The 26,728-nt window shown below is 23.3% G+C and overlaps 1 non-coding gene and 1 pseudogene across 1 annotated transcript; both read left to right on the forward strand.

The window, feature by feature from the left end:
- The first annotated feature begins 249 nt into the window (after window positions 1-249).
- Window positions 250-2,056, forward strand: LOC149512587 (18S ribosomal RNA; annotated as a pseudogene).
- A 290-nt stretch (window positions 2,057-2,346) lies between these two features.
- LOC149512588 (5.8S ribosomal RNA) lies at window positions 2,347-2,503 on the forward strand. The gene has a single exon (XR_016332246.1). It is a non-coding gene; the product is annotated as a 5.8S ribosomal RNA (ribosomal RNA).
- The last annotated feature ends 24,225 nt before the right edge of the window (window positions 2,504-26,728 follow it).

The raw sequence follows: 26,728 nt of genomic DNA on the forward strand, positions 1-26,728 counted from the left end.
GTCAAACCTTAATTATGCCCCGTGTTGTAAGTGTGCCACCCAAGCCCTCATGGTTACATTGGTACACTATGTTCATTCATGCTCTCGAATGCAAAATGTTTTTTGGGCGTTGGCCCCTCAGCCCTTGTTCATCCAAAGCTATGCATTTTATATGCTCGACACACATAATGCTTGTACTCCTTATTGGCTCTCTCTACCATTCAGTCAATGTGTTGAGGCTTATGTAGTCCCAATGTCCTAAAGGAATGCTACTTGGTTAATCTTGCCAGTAGTCATATACTTATCTCATAGACTAAGCGATGCATGTGTAAGTATGAACTAATTTAGACTGTGAAATTGTGAATGGCTCATTAAATCAGTTATAGTTTGTTTGATGGTATCTACTACTCAAATAACCATAGTAAATCTCCAGCTAAAGCATACAACAAACCTTTGCTTCTGGAAAGGATGTATTTATTAGATAAAAGGTTGACGTGGGCTTTGCCCTTTGCTCTAATGATTCATTATAACTCAAGGGATCGCATAACCTTTGTGCTAGTGATGTATCATTCAAATGTTTGCCATATCAACTTTTGATGGTAGGATAATGGCCTACTATGGTGATGACCAGTGACGAAGAATTAGGGTTTGATTCTGGAGAGAGAACCTAAGAAAAGGCTAACACATCCAAAGAAGGCTATAGGTAAAAAATTACCCAATCTTGACACAGGGAGGTTATGATAATAAATAACAATACCGAGCTCTATGAGTTTAGTAATTGAAATGAATACAATCTAAATCCCTTAATAAGGATCCATTGGAGGGCCATCCATTGAAGGACAAGTCTGGTGCCAGCAGTTACGATAATTCTAGCTCTAATAGCATATATTTAAGTTGTTACAGTTAAAAAACTCATAGTTGGAACTAGGATTAGGTCGTCTAGTCCATCTCATGATGAGCACTAGTTTACTTGTCCTTATAACCAATGATACCAATGATATGCTCTTGACCTTAACTAGCCAAGTCATTCCTCTGGTGATGTTACTTTGGAAAAAATTAGAGTGCTCAAAGTAGGCCTATGTTTGTATACATTAGCATAAGATAACATTAAAGGATATTAGTGCTATTGTGTTGGCCTTTGGGATCAGAGTAATGATTAATAGGGATAGTTAAGGGCATTCGTATTTTATAGTCAGAGGTGAAATTCTTGGATTTTTGAAAGATGAACAATTGCAAAAGCATTTGCCAAAGTGTTTTCATTAATCAAGAATAAAATTTGAGGGTTCAAAGTTGGTCAAATACCATCCTAGTCTCAACTATAAATGATGCAAACCAGGGATCAACGAATGTTACTTTTAGGACTTTGTTAGCACCTTATGAAAAATCAAAGTCTTTGGATTCTAGGAGGAGTATGTTTGCAAGGCTAAAACTTAAAAGAATTAATGGAAAGGCACCACCAATAGTGGAGCTTATAGTTTAATTTGACTCAACATAAGGAAACTTATCAGGTCCAGACATAGTATGGATTGACATCTGAGAGCTCTTTCTTGATTCTATAAGTGGTGGTGCATGGCCATTCTTAGTTGGTAGAGCGATTTGTCTACTTAATTCTATTAACGAATGAGACCTTAACCTATTAACTAGTTACATGGAGATGATCCTTTATGGCTAGCTTCTTAAAGGGACTATGGCTACTTGACTAAAGAAGTTTAAGGTAATAATCGGTCTATGATGCCTTCAGATGTTTTGGGCTACATGTGCGCTACATTGATGTATTCAACGAGTCTATAGCCTTGGCCAATAGGCTTGGGTAATCTTTGAAATTTCATCGTGATGGGCATAGATCATTGTACTTATTGGTCTTCAACAAGGAATTTTTAATAAGTGTGAGTCATTAGCTCTTGTTGACTACGTCCCTACCCTTTGTACACACTAACAATCACTCATACCAATTGAATGGTCTAGTATGGACGGTTCAGTACCTGTGACATTACGAGAAGTCCACTAAACCTTATCATTTAGAGGAAAGAGAAGTCGTAACAAGGTTTCCATAGGTGAACTTATGGAAGAATCATTGTTAAAATTGGCTTAACAAATGACCCATGAATGTGTTAACGAAACACCAAGGGGGCAAAGTGCCTCTATGGCCTAAGCCCCTTATGGCCTTAGGCATGTGCGACGATCGCTTTGTTTTGCCTTTCGAGCAAATGAAATGATCAGCATCATTGCTTATGACCAAATAACAAACCTCAAGCATGAATCGTGCCAAGGAACCTAAATGAAAAAGAGCAAGTGTGCTATCATCACCCCATTTGCTTTGCATGTGTGGGTAGCACCATGGCTCTTTTTATCAAGAAAAACTAAAATGACTATCGATAACGGATATCTTGGCTCTCATATCAATGAAGAATGTAGTGAAATGTGATACTTGGTGTGAATTGTAGAATCTCATGAGCTATTAAGTCTTTGAACACAAGTTGTGCCCCTAAGCCCTTAGGCAAAGGGCACGTCTGCCTGGGTGTCATGCATCATCACCCTCTAACCTCCTACTTATTAACTCTGATTGAGGGGGTGAAACATGGCTTCCTATGATCTCCTCAATCATGGTTGGTCCAAAAATGAGTCCCTAACAACGATAATGTCATGACCATCAATGGTAAAGCTCACTACATGCCTTATTCTGGTGAGACGTGCACATTGTCCATCCAGACCTCATCAAACCCTCCGTATCATTTGGTTGATGCTCACATTGTGACCTGTTGAGTTTAAACATATCAATAAGTGGAGGAAAATAAACTTACCAGGATTCCCTTAGTAACGATGAGTGAACCATGAATAGCCTAGCTTGAGAATCGAGCATTTTCGTGTTTGAATTGTAGTCTGTAGAAACATCCTTAGCGGTAGACTGAGCCTAAGTCCTCTGGAAAAAGGCATCGTACAGGGTGAGAGCCTTGTTATGCTTGGACCCTATCGCACGATGAAGTGCTGTCTGCAAGTCGAGTTTTTTTTTGGGAATATAGCTCTAATCAGATATTAAATTCTATCCAAGGCTGAATACGGGTAAGAAACTGATAGTGAACAAGTTTCATGAAGGAAAGATGAAAAGGACTTTGAAAATAGAGTCAAAGAGTAATTAATAAATTACTTATTAATTTAATAAGTTGAAACAATTCAAATATTAGATCAATAGAAAAATTATTTTATAACAAAACAAATGGTCATAACGATTTGAAATAGATAATTATTCAAATAACCATGACCATTTAAACTTGCTCGTTAAATAGATTTATTTTTTAAATTTTTTACTTATTAGTTAAAAATTAAGAAATTAGTGTTATTTTAATCTAAATAAGTTTGAATAAATAGAAACAATTGTTTTATAATGAAACAAAAAATCATAATGATATGAAATAAATAATAGTTCAAATAGTTATAACTGTTTGAATTTGTTTGATAGACAGATTTATTTTTAAATGTTATACTTATTAATTGTCTAAATATTAATTAATTTGTATTATTTTATTTGTAATAAACTTGTATGAACAGAGACATTTGTTTTATAACAAAACAAATAAATAGTTATAACGATTTGAAATAGATAATTGTTTAAATAGTTATATAACTATTATAAACTTAAACAAATCACCTTAGGTTTCAATTCTAATTACTTGAATATTAATTATTAATAACAAAATATATAGATTAAATAAATAACAATATTAAAATAATTTAATAAATATTGGTCACTGTAAACAAATTAATAATAATTACTTGAATATTAATTGAAAATAATAAATAAGAATAAGTAATAATTATTAATTTAAAAGATAATTGATTTAATAATTAACCATTTAACAAAATGGCCATAAGAATAATAAATTTTTAGATATATTTTAAAATAATCATATCTTAATAATTTAATAAGTAATAATTTGTTATAATTGACATAACAATATATCGATAATTATTTTATTGTCATAAAATAATTTTTTTAGTTATTAGTAACTTATTCAGAATAAAATAAAACAAATTTATTAATATTTAAAAAATTAATAAGTATGGGATTTAAAAAATAATTTTGTTTGTCAAACCAGTTCAAATAATTATGATTATTTGAATAATTATCTATTTCAAATTGTTATGACTTTTTTTTTTTTGCATAAAACAAATGTTTTTGTTCATATAAGTTTGTTTGGAAAAAATAATATTAATCTATTCATATTTTGAAAATTAAAAAGTAAGAGATTTAAAAAATAAATCTGTTTACTAAACCAGTTCAGTTAGTTATAACTATTTAAACAATTCTTTATTTTAAATCATTATAACCATTTGTTTTGTCATAAAATAATTGTTTCTGTTCATATAGTCTTATTTAGAATAAGGTAATGCTAATGTATTAATATTTTGAAAATCATAAGTAATGGATTTAAAAAATGAATCTGTTAGCCTGACCAGTGTAAATAGTTATGACCTTTTGTTTATCACAAAGTAATTGTTTCTGTTCGAAAAAGCTTATTTGAAATAACATAAATCTAATTTATTAATATTCTTAACATAATGAGTAAGAGATTTAAAAGATGAAATTATTTTTCGAACAAGTTCAAATAGTTATGACTATTTGAATAATTATCTATTTCAAATCATTATGACCTTTTATTTTGTTATAAAACAATTTTTTCTACTCATACAAGCTTATTTCAAATAAAATTATACAAATTTATTAATATTTAGACATTTAATAAGTAAAAGATTTAAAAAATAAATTTGTTTACCAAATAAGTTCAAATAGTCATATCTGTTTGAACAATTATTTATTTCAAACCGTTATGACATTTTTGTTTTATGATAAAACAATTGTTTTTCTCCATACAAGCTTATTTGGATTAAAATAATATTAATTTTTTAATATTTTGACAATTAATAAGTAAAAGATTTTAAAAATAAATATATTTACCAAACAAGTTCAAATAGTCATAACTATTTGAGTAAATTATCTATTTAAAATCATTTTGACCTTTTTTTTGTCCTAAAACAATTGTATCAATTCATATAGGCTTATTCAAAATAAAATAATACTAATTTATTAATATTCCAAAAAATAATGAGTAAGAGATTTAAAAAATGAAACTATTTTCTAAACAAGTTCAAATAGTTATGACTATTTGAACAATTATCTATTTCAAATTGTTATGACCTTTTGTTTTGTCATAAAACAATTGTTCCCATTCATACAAGTTTATTTTGAATAAAATAATATAAATTTGTTAATATTTCAAAAATTAATAAGTAAAAATAAAAAAAAATTTGTTTTTTGAACATGTTGAAATAGTTATGACTATTTGAACAATCATCTTTTTCGAATAGTTATGACATTTTGTTTCGTTATAAACCAAATGTTTTTGTTCGTACAAGTGTATTTGAAATAAAATAGTACTAGTTTATTAATATTCCAAAAATTGATAAGTAAAAGAGCTAAAAAGTAAATCTGTTTACCATGCAAGTTCAAATAGTTATGATTGTTTGAATAATTATTTATTTCAAATAGTTATGATATTTTGTTTTATCATAAAAAAATTGTTTCAATTCATACAGGTTTATTCGAAATAAAATAATACTAATTTATTAATATTTGAAAATTAATAGGTAAGAGATTTAAAAATAAATATGTTTACCGAACAAGTTCAAATAATCATGTCTATTTGAATAATTATCTATTTGAAATTGTTATGACCTTTTGGTTAGTTATAAAACAATTTGTTCATGCAAAATTAGCAAAATAAAATAATATTGATTTATTAATATTTTGAAAATTAATAAAACATTTAAAAACTAAATCTATTTATGAAAACAGTTTAAATAGTTATGACTATTTTGACAGTTATCTATCTTAAATCATTATGATCTTTATTTTGTCATAAAACAATTGTTTCTTTTCATACATGCTTATTCGAATTAAAATAATACTAATTTAATAACATCCAAAAATTAATATGTAAGAGATTTAAAAAAATAAATATGTTTGCCGAACCAGTTCAAATAGTTAAAACTATTAGAACAGTTATCTATTTTAAATCATTCTAACCTTTGTTTAGTCATAAAACAATTATTTCAATTCATATAAGCTTATTTAAAATAAAATAATACTAATTTATTAACATTTGAGAATTTAATGAGTAAGAGATTTAAAAATATAAATCTGTTTACTAAACAATTCAAATAGATTTGACTATTTGAACAATTTTTTATTTAAAGTCATTATGACCTTTTATTTTGTAATAAAACAATTGTTTCGACTCATAAAAACTTATACGAAATAAAATAATATTATTTTACTAATATTTCAAAAATTAATAAGTAAGATATTTAGAAACTAAAGTTTTTTTTAAACCAGTTCAAATAGTTAGGACTATTTAAACAAATATCAATCTCAAATAGTTTATGATCTTTGTTTTCTCATAAAACAATTATTAATAATTTAAAATATCAAATAAAATAAAATTAATCTAATTATTAATAAAACTATATATTAATATTAAAATATTAATATATATGGGAGCTTTTTATTGTTTAATTGAAACAATGTTAAAACATTAAATATATAATGTTTATTTCGTTCTTATTGTTTTATTATATAATAAATATTGATTATTAGATAATTAATATTAATAATTAATTTTAATATTAATAATCATTATTAATTGATTATTTAATTATTATTAAGCTCAAATAGTTATAACTATTTCAACAATTTTTTATTTTTAATAGTTATGATCTTTTGTTTTGTCATAAAATAATTATTTCTATTCATACAAGTTTATTCAAAATAAAATAATACTACTTTATTAATTTTTTGCAAATTAATAGGTACGAGATCTAAAAAATAAATTTATTTACCGAACAAGTTCAAATAGTCATGTCCATTAGAAAAATTATCTATTTCAAATTGTTATGACGTTTTGTTTTGTCATAAAACATTGTTTCTGTTCATACATAATTATTCAAAATAAATTAATTTTGATTTATTAATATTTTGAAAATTAATAAGAGATTTAAAAACTAAATCTATCTACTAAACCAGTTCAAATAGTTATGACTATTTGAACAATGATCTATCTCAAATCATAATGATCTTTATTTTGTCATACAACAACTGTTTTCTTTCATACAAGCTTATTCGAATTAAAATGATGCTAATTTAATAATATTTCAACAATTAATAATAGATTTAAAAAATAAATATGTTACCCGAACTAGTTCAAATAGTTAAGACTATCAGAATAATTATCTATTTCAAATCATTCTATCCTTTTGTTTAGTGATAAAATAATTATTTCAGTTCATACAAGCTTGTTTAGAATAAAATGATACTAATTTATTAACATTCAAAAAATTAAAGCAAAAGATTTAAAAAAAATAAATCTCTTTACCGAACAATTTCAAATAGATATGACTATTTAAATAATTATCTGTATAAAATTATTTTGACATTTTGTTTTATCATAAAATAATTGTTTCAGCTAATAAAAACTTATCTGAAATAAAATAATACTACTTTATTAATATTTCAAAAATTATTAAGCAAGAGATTTAAAAACTAAAACTGTTTTTCAAAGTAGTTCTAATAGTTATGACTATTTGAACAAATATTAATCTCAAATCATTATGATCTTTGTTTTGTCATGAAATAATTGTTTTTATCATATAAGCTTATTCGGATAAAAATAATACTAATTTAATAATATTTTGAAAATTAATAAGTAAGAGATTTAAAAAATAAATGTGTTTGCCAATCAGTTCAAATAGTTAAGATTATTAGAATAATTATCTATTTCAAATTGTTCTGACATTTTGTTTAATCATAAAATAATTGTTTCAGTTCATACAAGCTTATTCGAAAGAAAATAATACTAATTTATTAACTTTTGAAAGATTAATAAGTAGGATATTTGAAAAACTAAATTTGTTTATTGAACAAGTTCAAATAGTTATGACTATTTGAACAATTATCTATTTAAAATTGTTGTAAATTTTTGTTTTATCATAAAACAATTGTTTTAGTTCACAAAAGTTTATCCAAAATAAAATAATACTACTTTTCTTAATATTTTGAAAATTAAGAGATTTAAAAAATAAAACAATTTATTGACTTAGTTTAAATAATTATGACCATTTGAACAATTATCTATTTCAAATCATTATTACCTTTCATTTTGTCATAAAGCAATTGTTTTTCAACGTACAAGCTTATCTGAAATAAAATTGTTAGTACTTTTGTTTTGTCATAAAACAATTATTTTTGAATTTTTAAGTTTATCTGAAATAAAATAATACTAATTTATTAATATTTCAAGAATTGGTACGAGATTCAAAAAATAAATCTATTTACTGAATAAGTTCAAATAATTATGACTATTTGAATAATTATCTATTTTAAATTGTTATAATATTTTGTTTTGTCATAAAATAATTATTTTTGTTCGTATAAATTTATTCGAAATAAAATAATACTAAATTAATAATATTCTAGAAATTCATAACTAAGAGATTTAAAAAATATTATGTATTAAATAATTAACTAAAATATTTTAAATTCTTAGTTATAATCTATACAATTAATAATTCCTTAATAAATTAGATTTAATATTTAAAATTAATATATATTATAGTATTAAATATAACTAGTGCAAATATAGTTAAATTATTATAATATAATATATAAATACTATTAAACTTTTTATTAATTTTAATAATCAATTTATTTAATTGTTATTTTAATTGTTATGATTAAAAGATTTAATCTACTTGATTATTAATCTATTTGATTTTTATTAATTAGTTTTAATATAAATCTTTAAAAATCTAATTATCACACCTATTATTAATTTTTGAAATAATAATAAAAAACCAATTAGATTTATAAATCATAATTGTTATCTATATGGCTTTTTTTACTAATACTTAATTTTAAAATTAATAAGAAAATAAGCTTTAAAATTAATATATTTAATCTATACAGTTAATAATATAGATAATAAAAATAGTTATTTAGTTATAACTAATTATTAAAAAATTGTATCAATTTATATAGGCTTGTTTGAATTATTGATTTTCTGTAAGCAATTATGTGCTTGTATAATAAACTTATTAAATTACTAATATTAAAATAAAAATTAAATAATTTATCTATTAAAATTAATAGATTCAATATATATTATCTTTAATTTATTTTATAATCAATATTAAAAATTAATAATAATAGGTATGAATTATTAATTATACTCATGACTTAATTGATTTATTAATTATTATAAATCCTTACAATTAATAAGGATTGAATGAATTTTAAATCATTATAATTATATTAATTATTTTAATAATTAAAATATATAATAACTATATATTATTAAATAATTTGATTAATATTTATATAATAATTTTTTGAACTCTTACTAATAAACAAATAATAATTAGATTAATTAATAAAATTAATCTATTAAGAATAATAAGCATATTTGAAATAATATTAATATTAATCTATTTAATATTTTTATCAATATATAAATTAATAATTATTAATAATTTAAAATAATAGATATCTTGTATAAATGGCCTAATCAATATTTTATAAATTAGTTTTATAGATATATTTAATAGATAAAATAGATATTGATTTATAGTATTCTATACTAATACTAATATAGATTTATTTTTTAAATTTTTACTTATTAATCCTTAGAATATTAGTAAATTTATATTATTTTATTCAAAATAAGCTTGTATGAACGTAAACAATTATTTTATGATAAAATAAAAGGTCTTAATGATTTGAAATAGATAATTGTTCAAATAGTCATAACTATTTAAACTTGTTCGGTAAACAGATTCATTTTTTAAATCTCTTACTCATTAATTTTTTGAATATTAATAAGTTAGTATTGTTTTATTTCAAATAAGCCTATATAAATTGATACAATTTTTTATGATGAAACAAAAGATCAAAACAATTTGAAATAAATAATTATTTAAATAGTTATTACTATTTAAATTTATTTGATAAACATTTTTTTAAATCTTTTACTTATTAATTATCGATATATTAATAAATTAATATTATTTTAATTTAAATAAGCTTTTATGAACAAAAATAATTGTTTTATGAGAAAACAAAAGGTCATAATGATTTGAAATAAATAATTGTTCAAATAGTCATAACTATTTGAACTTATTCGATAAATAGATTTGAAATAAGTTTGTAGGAATAGACAATTTTGTTTTATGACAAAACATAAGGTCATAGCAATTTGATGTAGATAATTGTTCAAATAGCCGTAACTATTTGAACTTGTTCAGTAAATAGATTTATTTTTTAAATCTCTTGTAAATTTTTGGAATATTAATAAATTAGAATTATGTTATTTTGAAAAAGCTTGTATGAACAGAAACAATTATTTTGTAACAAAACAAAAGTTTATCATGATTTGAAATAGATATTTGTTTAAGTAGTCATACTGATTAGGCTAATAGATACATTTTCTAAATCCGTTACTTATTAATTTTGAATTAGCATTACTTTATTTTGAATAAGACTATATGAATAGAAACAATTGTTCTATGATAAAACAAATGGTCATAACAATTTGAAATAAATAATTGTTCAAATAGTTATAACTAATTGAACCGGTTTGACAAATAGATTTATCTTTTAAATCTTATTTAATTTATTTCAAATCTATTTGAAATAACTCACAATAGTTTTGTCAATGCATTTAATTACAATTATCCATAATTATTTATTTTGAATAAGCTTATATGAACTGAAATAATTTTTTATGACAAAACAAAAGTCATAACGATTTGAATAGAGAAATTTTCAAATAGTCATGACAATTTGATCTAGTTCTGTAAACATATTTATTTTATAAATTTTTTACTTATTAATTGTTGAAATATTAATAAATTAGTATTATTTTAATCCGAATAAGTTTGTATAAATAGAAATTATTGTTTTATAACAAAACAAAAAGTCATAACAATTTGAAATAAATAATTGCTCAAATAGTCATAACTATTTGAACTAATTTGATAAAAAGATTTATTTTTTAACTTATTTATTAATAGAAAATAATAACTAAATGATTAATTTTTATGATAATTTGCAATTTTCTATTATAATTATAATAGAAAATTAATATATGTTAAATTTTAATTGGATTATTAAATATATTAATAATATTAATATAATATTATTAATAATATTAATAATTTATTTACCTATTAATAACTTATTCATAATATTAATTATTACATTAATTATAAAATTAATTATTAATTATATATTATTTATTTATTTTAATATTTCAAAAATAATCAGCAAGAGATTTAAAAAATAATTTCATTTGCTGAACCAGTTCAAATAATTATGACTATTTGAACAATTATCGATTTCAAATCGTTATTACCTTTTGTTTTGTCATAAAATAATTTTTTTTTCAAATAAGTTTGTTCAAAATAAAATAATATTAATTTATTAATATTTCAAAAATTAATAAGTAAGAGAGTTAAAAAATAAATTTGTTTACTAAACTAGTTCAATTAGTTTAACTATTTGAACAATTATTTATTTCAAATATTTATAATAATATAAATGATTGATCTCTATTTATTTATTTTAAATTAAGTAACAAGTTTATATGAATATTAAAAATATTCAATTAAAAAATTTTAAAATTATTAAATTTAAATGAACATTAATAAAATTAAAATTAGTATTATGATATTATTTTAATTAAATAAATATTTAAAAAATTATAAGAGATTTAGAAAATAATTCTATAAGTTAATATTATAGAAAGGATTTAATTAAATAACACAATATTATTAAGTATAATTATAAACTATTTTATTTACTTTAATTATCGAACTAAATAAAATAGATATATTAATTTTATATTAAAATACCTAAACTTTAATTATTATTATATTATATTAATCTATAACAATAAACTATTTAAATTTAATTTAGTAAACAAGTTTATATTATTTAAATATAAATTAAATAAACATACTTAATTTATTGGTATTTTAATATTATAGAAAGGATAAAAGAGATACTTACTAATTACCGATTAGTTAAATGTTATATTTTAAATTATAATTATAATGGTTAATTATAGTTATTTTATGAGTAACAAATTAATACAATAGTAGTTTAATTAGCATTACTTTATTCCTAATAACTATCCTAATATATAATGATAATATATATTAATAATATTAGTAATTATAAATATTATTTGAATTAATAATAATATATATTAATTAATTAAAATATTAAAAAAATTATAAGAATACAAATAATAATTAATTAAATACAAATATTTATTTAAAATATTAGTTATTAATATTATAAACAATTTTTAACATATATTAAATTTCTATTATAATTATAATAATTAGTTTAATATATATATATATTAATCCAAGTATTGTAATAAAATTATAATATTATAATAAAAATATTATATTGTTTAATATTTTCAAGTAATTATTCAAATCAATAAATATATATTTATATATATTTGAATAAAATGTTAAAATAATATACTACAATATTATAATAATTATAATATTCAAATAATTTTTTAACTTATATGTAATTAAATATTATTTAATTATAAATTAGTATTATTTACCGAACAAGTTTAAATAATTATGGCCATTTGAACAATTATTGATTTAGAATCACTATACCTTTTGGTTTGTCATACAATGATTTTATTTGTTCATATAAGCTTACTTTGAATAAAATAATATAAATTTATTAATATTAAGACAATTAATAAGTAAAAGATCTAAAAAATAAATCTATTTATCGAACAAATTCAAATCATTATGACTATCTGAATAATTATTTATTTCAAATTCTTATGACTTTTTTGTTTTGTCATAAAATAATTGTTTCCATCCATATGAGCTTATTCGGATTAAAATGATATTGATTTATTACTATTTCAACAATTAATAAGTAAAAGATTTTAAAAAAATAAGTTTACCAAGCAAGTTCAAATAGTCATGACTATTTGAATAATTATCTACTTCAAATCATTGTAACATTTTGTTTTGTAATAAAACAATTGTTTCAATTCATGTTAGCTTATTTGAAATAAAATAATACTAATTTATTAATATTCCAAAAATTAAAAAAAATAAATATGTTTATCAAACAAGTTCAAATAGTTATGACTATCTTAATAATTATCTATTTCAAAACATTACAACCTTTTGTTTTGTCATAAAATAATTGGTTCTATTCATTCAAGCTTATTTCAAATAAAATAATATAAATTTATTAATGTTCCAAAAATTAATAAGTAAAAATTTTAAAAATAAATTTATTTAAAAATTAATGTTCCAAAACCAATTGTTTCTATTCATACAAAATTATTCAGAATAAAATAATACTATTTTATTACTATTTTGAAAATTAATAAGAGATTTAAAAACTAATCTCTTTATCGAACCAGTTCAAATAGTTATGACTATTTGAACAATTATCTATCTCCAATTATTATGATTTTTGTTTTGTCCTAAAACATTTAATTTCTATTCAACAAGCTTATTTAGAGTAAAATATTGCTAAATTAATAACATTCTAAACATTAATAAGTAAGGATTTAAAAAATAAATATGTTTGCTGAATCAATTCAAATAGTTAAGACTATTAGAACGGTTATCTATTTCAAATTGTTTTGACCTTTTGTTTAGTCATAAAATAATTGCTTCAACTCATACATGCTTGTTCAAAATAAAATAATACTAATTTATTAACATTTAGAAAATTATTAAGTAAAAAATTAGAAAAAAATCTATTTACCGAACAAGTTCAAATATTTTTGACTATTTGAACAATTATCTATTTAAAATCATTATGACCTTATATTTTATCATAAAACAATTGTTTCAGTTCATAAAAGCTTATCTGAAATAAAATAATATTACTTTATTAATATTATAAAAATTGATAAGTTAGAGATTTAAAACATAAATCAATTTATCAAATCAGTTTAAATAATTATGGCCATTTAAACAATTATCTATTTCAAATCATTAGGAACTTTTGTTTTGTCATAAAACAATTGTTTTTCATCATACAAGCCTATTCAGAATAAAATAATACAAATTTATTTATATTTGAAAAATTAATAAGTAGGAGATTTAAAAAATAAATTTGTTTATCGAATAAGTTCAAATAGTTATGACTATTCGAACAATTATATATTTTCAATCGTTATAACCTTTTGTTTTGTCATAAAACAATTATTTATCTTCATACAAGCTTATTCAAAATAAAATAATACTAATATAGTAATATTATGAAATTTAATAACTAATAGATTTAAAATATAAATTTGCTTACCGAACCAATTTAAATAGTTAAGGCTATATGAATAATTATCTATTTCAAATCGTTATAACCTTTTGTTTTGTCGTAAAACAAATGTTTTTGTTCATATAAGTTTTTTTGAAATAAAATAATATTAATTTATTAATATTTCAAAAATTAATAAGAGATTTAATAAATAAATCTATTTACCATACTAGTTCAATTAGTTATAACAATTTGAACATTTATTTATTTCAAATCGTACTAAATTAATAATTTGTTAATAAATTTGAATCGTACCTTTTGTAATTTAAGCTTATTAAAATTTTTTTAATTGAGTTGTCATAAAACAATAGCTAAATAATTAGAACAATATAATAGTTATTGTAATGAATTAAAATATTTATTAATAATAATTTATAAATATTTATAAAATATTATAGGAAAAAACTACAAATAATAGAATTTATTATTAACTTATCCTAATACCTAATAATAATAATATTAATATTATTATAACTAAATATTAATATTATTTATTATTAATATCAATATTAATTATTATTAATTAATTCTATATTAATAATTTAATTAAAATTATTAATTGTTTAGTTATCTAAATAGTCATAACTATTTAAATTTGTTCAATAAATGAATTTATTTTTTCAAATCTTTTGCTTATTAATTTTTTGAATGTTAATAAATTTAGATTATTTTATTCCAAATAACCATGTAAGATATAAAACAAATATTTTATGACTAAACATAAGATTGGAACGATTTGAAGTAGATAATTATTCTAATAGTTTTAACTATTTGAATTGGTTCAGCAAAAAAAGTTCTTTTTTAAATCTCTTATTAAAATTTGAAATATTATTAAATTAGTATTATTTTTAATTGAATAAGCTTCTATGATAAGAAATAATTGTTTTATGACAAAACAAAAATCTTCATGGTTTGAGACTGATAATTGTTCAAATAGTCATAACTATTTGAACTAGTTCAATAAATATATTTATTTTTTAAAATTTCTTACTTATTAATTTTTAAAATATTAAAAAATTAGTAATATTTTATTTCGAATGAGCTTGTATGATCAAAAACAAATATTTTATGATAAAACAAAAGGTCATAACGATTTGAAACAAATAATCATTCAAATGGCCATAATTATTTTAATTGATTCGGTAAACAAAATTATTTTTAAATTTCTTATTATTTTAGGAAATATTAATAAATTAGTATTATTTTATTCCCTCTAAGCTTGTATTAACTTAAATAATTGTTTTATGACAAATCAAAAGGTTATAATGATTTTAAATAGAAAATTGTTCAAATGGTAAACAATTTTTTTTAAATCTCTTTTTTGAATGCTAATAAATTATTATTAATTTATTTTGAATAAGCTTGTATGAATTAGAACAATTGTTTATAACTAAACAAAAGGTCAAAATGATTTTAAATGTATAATTGTTTAAATAGTCTTAACATATGAACTAATTTGTAAACAAATTTATTTTTTAAATTTCTTACTTATTAATTTTTAAAATATTATTAAATTAGTATTATTTTAATCAGAATAAGCTTGTACGAACAAAACAATTATTTTACGACAAAATGTCATAATGATTTAAAATAGATAATCATTCATATCGTCGTAACTATTTTAACCGGTTCAACAATTAGATTTATTTTTTAATTTTTTGGTTATTAAGTTTCAGAATATTATTAAATTAATATTATTTTATTCTAAAATAAAATAGCATGAACAAAACCAATTGTTTAACGACAAAATAAAAGGTTATCACAATTTGAAATAGATAATTATTCAAATAGTCAAAACTATTTGAAATGGTTTGGTAAACAAATGTACTTTTTAAATCTCTTACTAATTAATTTTTTAAATATTAATAAATTAGTAATATTTTATTTTGAACAAACTTATCTTAACAAAAACAATTGTTTTATGAAAAAACAAAAAGTAATAATGATCTGAAATAAATAATTATTTAAATAGTTATAATTATTTGAACTGGTTTGGTAAATATAATTATTTTCTAAATCTCTTATAATTTTTTGAAGTATTAATAAATTAGTTTTAATAGTAAATGTATTATTTTATTAATAACTAATATTTAAATGAACATTTAAAGATTTGTTAATATTATTAATAAAGTAGTACTATCAATTAGTACTTATTAAATAGTTTATTGTTATCAATTAATATTATCGATATTATAGTATAATTTGAATAATATTAATAATAACTATTAATTATTAATTTATTTTTTTAATATTATATAATAAAATGACTTGAAATATATAATTGTTTAAATAGTCATAATTATTTGAACTAATAATAAGGTATTAGTACTAATGTTAATTATAAAATTAACTTATAATAATTAAATCGTAATAAATTAGTATTATTTTATTTCAAATAAGATTGTATGTTGAAAAATAATTATTTTATGACAAAACGAAAAGTAATAACGATTTAAAATAGATAATTGTTCAAATGGCCATAATTATTTAATCTGATATTGTTATTCATATATTAGTAATTCATAAAATATTATATATAATATAATTATAAATAAACAATTATTATATTTAAATTATTATTTAAATATATAAATATAAGTATTAATAGTATTTTATCATATAATTGATTAAAAATTATAGTTTAAATATATACTATAAAAATCAATTATAGTATTAATTGTTATAAATATATAGTTAATAATTACATTATAAAAAATTTATAATAAGAGCTTATAAATTTTATTTTATTAATTTAATCTTATAATAATATATATAGATTATTATTTAAATTATAATGACTATTAAATAACATTAAATATTATTATTAAATAATATTAATATTAATATTAATAATAATATAACTATAATTAATTTAATAAATAAATAATTATTTATTTATAATCGTTACGACTATTATTATTATTAATTACTTAAGTATATTGATAATTAATATTTAAGAATAATATTTTATTATTAATAGTCAATTAACTATTTAAACAACTATCTAATATAATTATAAATAAACAATTATTATTATTAAGTATCATAATAATAATTAAAAATATTATTAGTTTACTTTTTACATATGAATTATTGAATTTACATTAATAATCTATATTTTAAATTCTAATAAATTTAACTATTCTAAATAAAATAGTATGAACAGAACCAATTGTTTGATGATAAAATAAAATGTTATAATGATTTGAAATAAATAATTATTGAAATAGTCAAAACTATTTGAAATGGTTTGGTAAGCAGATTTTATTTTTAAATCTCTTACATATTTATTTTCTAAATATTAATAAAAAAATATTATTTTATTTCAAACAAACTTATATAACAAAAACAATTGTTTTATGACAAAACAAATCTTTAAATTTTTTACTTTAAAATAGATTTGAAATTAAATATTTAATTTTTAAATTAAACAAATTTAAACTTAAATTAGAATAATATTCAAATAGTTTTGAATATTTGAATTATAAGATTTCAAATATAAAAAATTAATAACTAAGAGATTTAAAAGGTAATATTGTTCTAATTATTTAGCTATTGTTTTATGACAACTCAATTAAAAAATTTTTAATAAGTTTTAAATTACAAAAGGTACGATTCAAATTTATTAACAAATTATTAATTTAGTATGATTTGAAATAAATAAATGTTTAAATTGTTATAACTAATTAAACTAGTATGGTAAATAGATTTATTTATTAAATCCCTTATTAATTTTTGAAATATTAATAAATTAATATTATTTTATTTTGAACAAACTTATATGAACTAAAACATTTGTTTTACGACCAAACAAAAAGTCATAACGATTTGAAATAGATAATTATTCATATAGCCTTAACTATTTGAATTGGTTCGATAAACAAATTTATTTTTCAAATCTATTAGTTATTAAACAAGTTGTATACTATCAAATAATTTATATAAATTATTTATTCATTAATATTATTAATTATAATTAATTATGAATTATGTTAAACATTAGTTTATATGAATATAATTATATTAATAAATATAAATTATAAAATTTTTATTATAATTAAATATATAAATTTAATTCAAATAGATATATTATTAGTATATTATTTTGAATAATATTTCCTTATAATAAATCTTATTCAAAATAAAATAAATTAATATGAACTGGTAATAATTATATTTATTAATTATAAAATAGATCAAATATAATTTAATTTAATGTTTTAATTAATAATTTTATTATGATACTTAATTACGATTCTAAATAGTAATAATTATCTGAATCAATGACTCAATGTATCCGAAACATTTATTTTAATAATAATAATAATAAATATTAATCAATTTGTATAAAAATTATTACTATTTAAAATCGTTATAACCTTTTGACTTGTCATAAAATAATTGTTTCAGTTAATACAAGCTTAGACAGAATAAAATAATACTAATTTATTAATATTTTTTAAATTAATAAGAAAAAAAATTAAAAAATTAAAAATGTTATCGAATCAGTTAAAATAATTATGGCCATTTGAATGACTATCGATTTCAAATCATTATGACTTTTTATTTTGTCATAAAACAATTATTTTTTATCGTACAAGTTTATTCGAAATAAAATAATATTAATTTATTAATTCAAATATTAATAATAAATATATTTTTATAACTTAATAATTATCGATAATAATTAAACTAAATTATTATTAAATAATATTATTATTTTAACATTTAAATATTAGTTATTTAATAATTAAACTTTAATTAAATATAAATTAAATAATAGTTAATTAGATATTAGTTTAATAAGTTAATTAATTATATATGTAGACACCTAATTTGGTCCAGGCCCAGATCAATTGGGCTTGGGCCAAATGGGGCAGGATGGTCCCATTTTTATTTTATTTTATTTATTATTATTTATTTTATTATTATTATTTTTTTTGGATTTTATCTTTTCTTGATTAATTCACATTTAGGAGATAATGATCAAAAAAATGATGGAAATAAATTTTACCATGAATCTAGGGGCTTGAAAGATTTGGATTGGAATCAAAAATTAAATCTTAATCACAGAAGGAGTTGGGATTGATCAGAAGAGTTTTTATTTAATCCCTATAAATAGATGTTGGAACATGAAACAAAGAGTAGAAAATAGAAGGCAGATTTCAAAAAAATTTCTAGAAGGTGTCAGAGGCAATTTTAGGATTTTTAGGATTTTTTAAGAATTTTTTGCTTTTTTTTGGAAATTTTCTGGAAATTCCTAGTTTTCGTTGAATTTTTCAACGAGGATTTCCAGATTCCAGTGAAAATTTCGGTGAAAGTTAAATTTTTTGACGAATGTCCGATGACCCAACCTAGATTCCGATGACACTTTCTAGAATTTAGTGAAGAATTCAACTGATGTTCATCCGGGCAAAGAAAGAGAGAGAAGAAAGAAGGGAGAAGAAAGAGAGGGGAAAGAAGAATTCTATTGAAAAGGCTGATAATTAGCCTTATATACCCATTGAAAACAACGTCGTTTTGGCCTTACTAATCCCAGAAGATCTACGCATTTTCAAGTGGGTGACCTAACCCGTAGCACGACCCAAACAAGCAACCCTTGTCCCTGTCTGGGCTCCAGCCAAGCCACAAATCAAGCTGCCAAGCCGCACCTTTGAGCTGGTCTTTATGCCTCAAGCTGAGCCGTTTCAGCCGCTAAGCCGAGCTGTGCCAAAGGGTTTTTTTTTTTCATTTAGTTTTATTATTTGTTTATTGATTTTTTCCTTTATTTATTTAATGATTAAATTAAAATAAGTTATTTATTTAATTAAACATCCTTTAATCTTCAATGATTTCTTTAAAATGAAAATTTGAAAAAAATATTTTTTGAAGGAAAGTTGAATGTATCAATTTCCTTTGAACATAAAAATTAAAAAATATATTTTTGAGGGAAAGTTGAAAGTATCAATTTCCCTTGGAAATAAAAATTTTCAAAAAAATATTTTTAAGGAAAAGTTGAAAGTATATAAAAAAAGATTTTGAGAAGGGATTTTTAAGGAAAAGTTTAAAGTATCAATTTTTCTTGAAAATAAAATTTTCAAAAAATGCATTTTTTGAGGAAAAGTTGGAAGTATCAATTTTACTTAAAAATAAAACTTGAAAAAATATATTTTTAAGGAAAAGTTGAAACTATCAATTTTCCTTATATAAAAGCATGAGTTCCTTTGGTCCTTTTCTTTTCTTAAAAAATTTTTAATGTTAAATCATCTGACGATGGAGCCTATGCAAGTGAAATAGTAGTTTTCTTGCATATTCTTGAGGTGAGAGAATTTTCTTAAATTTCTGTCAAAAGTACTGGAGTCAATTAAAAATAATTTTCAATGATTGATTACTTGGTAAATTTTTTAGGCTTAATGGATAACACGAAATCAAGCTGTTACTATATTCCAATGGGTATGTGGGGGTGCTATAACCTTCCCCATATGTAATCGACTTCTGAACTTTGTTTTGATTAGTAGACCCGAACTTATACTTTTAGGGACCCTTAAGCTTAGGTGTTCCTTGAAATGATAGATTCCTTAGGTGGCCAATCGCACCTAAATAAAAAAAAAGATTGGTGGCAACTCCTTAAGTCAATGTCAAGCGATAGATTCCCAGATCTAGACATTATGACAGTTTGGTGATTCCACTAGGGATCTTTGAGAGTTAGGCCAACAAATAAATTTGTATTATCCAAAAGCCTAATAAAATTAAACTTTTTTGCATAGATTTTTTTATTCATTCATTCAATTTATTTACTTCGTTAACTCTATCATTCATATGCATGTGTATAACATGAGCTCTATACTTGAGCTTCATCCCTCTAGGAGGGAGTAAATTATCTATTGCTTTCATGAGGTTTTAATGCCTCCGTAGTGGCTAGCGAAATACTCCCACTCAAATTGAACATTTTTCGCTTGTAGCCTGTAATGGGTGAGGATTTAGGTGCCTAACTAGTCTGTAATGGACAATGATGTAAGAAGCAATTTGGGAACCTTTAGACTTTAACCTTGAACCATATATAGTGGACCTTAGAAATGCCTAACCTATAGATAGAGCCATCTTTTTCCCTTTAGAATTGACCAAAAACATAGGATTCATTCTTCTTATTATGTGTGATGTTTTAATTTATTTAGTTATTTATTTATTTGTTTCTCTTTATTTGATGAACTAACCTCTTCTCTTACTCATGTTTGCATGATTCATGCTCATATCATAGAGTTGCATAAAGAACATTTGCTTAAAAGATAGTCTTCAACAAAGAGTTTTCATGGATTTCACAGAATGACTAGTTTGCTCTTTGTCTGTATTAGCTCATTGTGAATCACCTAACGAAGTAAAAAACCATCCAGAAAGGATTCAACTAAAGAAAAGGGATTGTTTACTGATTGGCTATGCTTCTACCTTGTCTCAAGAGACATTTATCCTCCTTAAACAAAATAATTCAAAGGATTTGGTTGATATATGGAAAAAGATGAGTCCATCAAGACAAGAAAAGTTTTGCCAGCGACATGGGCATATAGCACACCTTCTTACAGTAAATGTCGACAATCAACTAATTAAGCTGTAGTGCAATTCTGGGATCTTGCATACAAGTATTTCATTTTCAATGAAATTGATATGACACCAACCATTGAAGAGTATTCGACTTTGTTAGGTCTGCACCTCAAGTCTCCTAACAAGATATATGTCAAAAAACACAAATCAAGATTTCATAAGAATTTGGCCCATCTTATGTGGATAGACAAAGAGATTGGGATTCTCATGCAAAGAAGAAACAAAAACAGGTTTGCCTATCTTGGAAGTTTTTTCATGATTTTTTAGTGCAACATGTCGATGAAAAACGGGGGTTAGATGTATTTGCCTTAGCCATATACGAAATGGTGATATTTCCAAAGGTTTTAGGTTATATTGAAATAGTAGTGATTGACTTATTCGAAAGTGTGATCAAATGGCTATAACCCTTCAATGATAATATTAGCAAAGACTGTTAGATCCTTGAGTTACTGTCATCAGAATGGAGGGCATCTTATAGGCTGCATACAATTATTGTACTTATGGATGAAAAGCCACTTCAAGTGGAGAAAAGGTGCTTTCTTGAAGCTTTATGTTCGTAATCAAGCTTCGATCAAAGAATTATATGAAATGAGTGGTCAAAATAAAAGTCTAAAAAAGAGTGGATACCTTTCTTACAAAAGTTGACAAGTGTCAAGGTGAGATGGTTGGTTCCGTAGATGAATCGTGAACCTATTCTATATCAGTGTAGAGATAACATTGTGGTCCCACTTCTGGGTTTATGGGGAGCAACAAGTTATGCACTACTTCTAGTGAGAAGGTAATTTGGGGTAGAACAGTTCATTCCAATGATGTATAAGCTTCATCAATTAGATTTTTTTTACAGTGAGCCAAAAGTATTTTAGAGGATGAATGAAGTGATTAAAGCATGGAAAAATTGCCATAGAGTGAGTCCTAGACCGTTCACTGATAAGGTCACTCATGGGTACTTGGTTTGGAGAGTAAGACGAAGACAGAAAATGGTATTCACTTATGAGAGCTTTCAACCACCAACAGGAGAAAAGCTTGAAGAGATACCAGCAGAATTGGAACTTGCAAGGAAAGAATTCAAGGCCAAAAAAGATAGGCTAAAGCAAAAGATTCAAAAGCTTCAAGAGGAGAAATATCAGTGGAAAGATAGAGCTGAAAAACATAAAGCTAAAGTTTGCAAGATCGGTAGAGAATGCAATACAGCTGTTAAAGACCTAGTGGAGCTATACCATGAACATAAGAGGTTGTGTGTAAAGGTACAAGCCAAAGAGATTACAATTGTTGAACTGACAGATGAAAATAAGTAATTGAAGCAAGAATATGCTAAATTAGAGGAAGAAAGCACCCAAGTACAGACAAAAAATAACATGTTGAACAACTACTTAAGCAGGTTGAGACAAAGGTTGAATGAGCAAGAAGACTATATTGTTGCATTGGTTAGAGAGCACAAAGAGTTATCATACCAAGTATGGTATGGTAAAAGGGAAAACCTAGGAAGACAGAAGTATATTGAGCACTTAACAACCCAAATTTATAAAAAGGTCTGTAAGACAAGAGAAATGATCGAAGAGACATAAGCATTGAAGCAAGTGGTGGCCTTAGTAAGAGAACATGGGCAATATCTTTTGAACTTCATCGAGAAAGCCAGATATTAGTATGAACAGATCAAATGATTTTATGGTTATAACTCTAGAATGATAAATTCTATGTAAACAAAAGTTTTTTGGAATAAATGAAATCTTTTGGTTGAACACTATTTTAAGGCAAATGTTCTTTGCATGCATGCACATTCATTCATTGCATTTTCATTCATTACATTTAACAAAGTAACCATGAGATAGTCATATGAACTTACTAATTTTAAGATATGGTATTTAAGGTTCAAGGATAGCTCTATCCAATAAGAATACCACCTACCGATATAACAAAAGAGCTAGAGCTAGATAAATGGAGCAAGAAAACTCTCATCGATTTGAGAAATTGGAAAAAGCATAGAAAAAGATGGAAAATGAGTTGAGTAGAATTTTGGATACTCTCAACAAGTTAGATAAGAGAAAAAGGATAGAAGAAAACACAAGCCACCAGGGCCTTCTATCACAAAAAGTGGCTAACCCTTTATATCCTCTAGGTTTTGGTCCACAATAAGCCCAATCCACACAAGATATACCACTACAGCAGTTCACATATCCTGTATACCCTAGAATGCCATTAGCTTCGAACCCAAGGCATTACCATAGCTATATGAATCTTGTTTTTACTGAAAAAGTAGTAGAATCAATCCAAGTTCCTAATCTAGATGACTTGAAAGAGAAGGAGAAAAAAATGCAAAGGTGGTGGAATCTCATAAAGATTCGATGATTAGTATGCTTGAACAAAGGCTATGGGTTGTAGAAGGAATTGGGTTTTATGGTTCTATTGATGCAACTGGGCTTTGCTTAGTCCCAGATGTGGTTATTCCACCAAAGTTCAAAGTACCAAAATTTGAGAAATATGATGGTACAAAGTGCCCAAAGACTCATATCACCATATATTGTCGAAAGATGGCAGCCCATGCCCATTATGAAAAGTTATTAATGCATGTTTTCCAAGACAACCTTACTGGCTCTACTGCTAGATGGTAGGTCCAACTGGATAGAACCCACATTCGATATAGCCCATGATTTCATTAGTCAGTATCGATATATCATCGACTTAGCCCCAAATCACCTTTCTTTACAAAATCTGGAAAAGAAAGCAACTGAATCATTTAAAGAGTATGCCCAGAGGTGAAGGGATATTGTTTCTCAAATACAGCATTCTTTGACTGAGAAAGAGGCCACAGTATTGTTTGTCAGCACTTTGAAATCTTCTTATTATGAAAAGATGATAGGGAATGCAATAAAAAATTTTGTTGACCTGGTGATCTCAGGTGAAATCATTGAGAATGCCATTAAAAATGGTAACTTGAAAAAAGGAGAAACCAAGAAGGCATTAGAGAAAAAAGAGACTAAAGTTCAAACTATGAACTTCGATAAACAATTTAGGGGATATCAATCCTATCCACCCCAAGGTTACTCTCCATACTATCTTGCTATGAACAATGCCTTATCCTACCCATACCAGTAAGCTCCACAACCATCTTATTCATCCACATACTAGCCCATTTTTAACCCCCAAGCTCCTACATACAACCTTAACATTCAAACTCCTACAAGACCCTAAATTCGTCTTATTAGCTTAGCAAGTGGTTCATGAAAGCAACAAATTACTGAAGAAAAACTTGTATTTGATCTAATCCCTATGACTTATACGAAGTTATATCGAGAGCTCTATTACAACCACTTGATTGCCCTCAATCATATGGAGCCACTCAAGCTACCCTATCCTAAATGGTATGATCCTACAACTCACTATGACTACCACTATTGAATTACTGGCCATTCCACTAAAAATTACACTGCTCTAAAACATAAGGTGCAATGATTAATCAAGGATGGAATGATAAGTTTTGATCAAAGAAGAGCAACAACACCTAATGTTAGTGGCAATCCATTGCCTAATCACAATGTCAATGCTCTTAATGAGAATTAAGAACACGTTAATTCAAAAAGGCCTGAAGAGCTACAATGAATCAAGGGGCAAGATGTTAATAAAGATCCTTCACTTGATTGCACAAGGACACAATTTTGAAGAATGATGATAAGACTAGTTGGAAGTTTCTTGTCATTTTAGGATTTTTTTTTAAAGTAATGTTAGGATTTCTTTTAGGCAATAGGATCTCATCTATTATCATTTTAATAAAGTCAAGTTAATGCATTTCATTACATTTTTTCTTTCACTCGACCATTGTTCTATGCTCTGTTACCTTTCATAACTTTTCATTCTTATTCTCAAATTTCAAATGATGAATGTTTAGATAATAATAACAATAATTCTGGGATTTAATTTTGAGAACTCATTCACATTGATATGAGGAGACTATTTAAGTAAAGAAAGCCAACTACTAACAGATGTGAAATTAATATATCTTCAAGATGTGTAGTCTTTTATGCAAATTCATGAGCTTATTTTTGCTCAATAGATGATGTTCAAGGAAAGTATTCACATTTGAGATGAAAAATGGCCATTTTTCTTTTACTATTTGAAAAACCATTCATTGCTACCCCTTTGAGCCTATTATGATTTTTTTTCTAAAAGAACCCCAACCAAGGATTACCCTCCACACTGGGGGGTAATTTTTGAGAAAGAAAACAGTCTAAAAGGTCTTAAAAAAAAGAAGAAAAAAGATAGCAAAGAAAAATACCACAAATGATTTGGGGCAAAGAAATGATAATCCTTTTGTGAAGAATAAGATGAAAAAAGAAAAAAATAGTGAAATGATGTAGAGTAGGGCAAACTGCCAAGCTGCACCAAGTGATGATCCTTTAGTTTTAAACCCTTTAAACATATGTTTTAAGCCTATTTTATCCATTTCTTTCATGACCCCTCACCGTGGCCTACATTACAACCTTTAAAAGTCAATTTAGATCAAATGTGAATGCTCGAATTGAATGATCATATGCTGGGCTAAGGTATGCTTATGATGGAATAACAGAATCATGCTACATTGCTCTAGAGATCAATGTGGATGGAAAAAAGAAAAAAAAAGAAAAAAATGGACAAAAAAGAAAAAAAAATGGAAAAGCAAGAAAAGGGAGACTCAAATTGAAAACCCGAAAGGGTGATTTGAGTAGAAAAATCTATGAGTTGAGAGTTGGACACATGGATGGAATGTCAAAG

This window comes from Durio zibethinus, chromosome 22, assembly GCF_047325235.1.
Source record: "Durio zibethinus cultivar Kanyao isolate XHJ-2024 chromosome 22, ASM4732523v1, whole genome shotgun sequence".
Taxonomy (NCBI): Eukaryota; Viridiplantae; Streptophyta; class Magnoliopsida; order Malvales; family Malvaceae; genus Durio; species Durio zibethinus.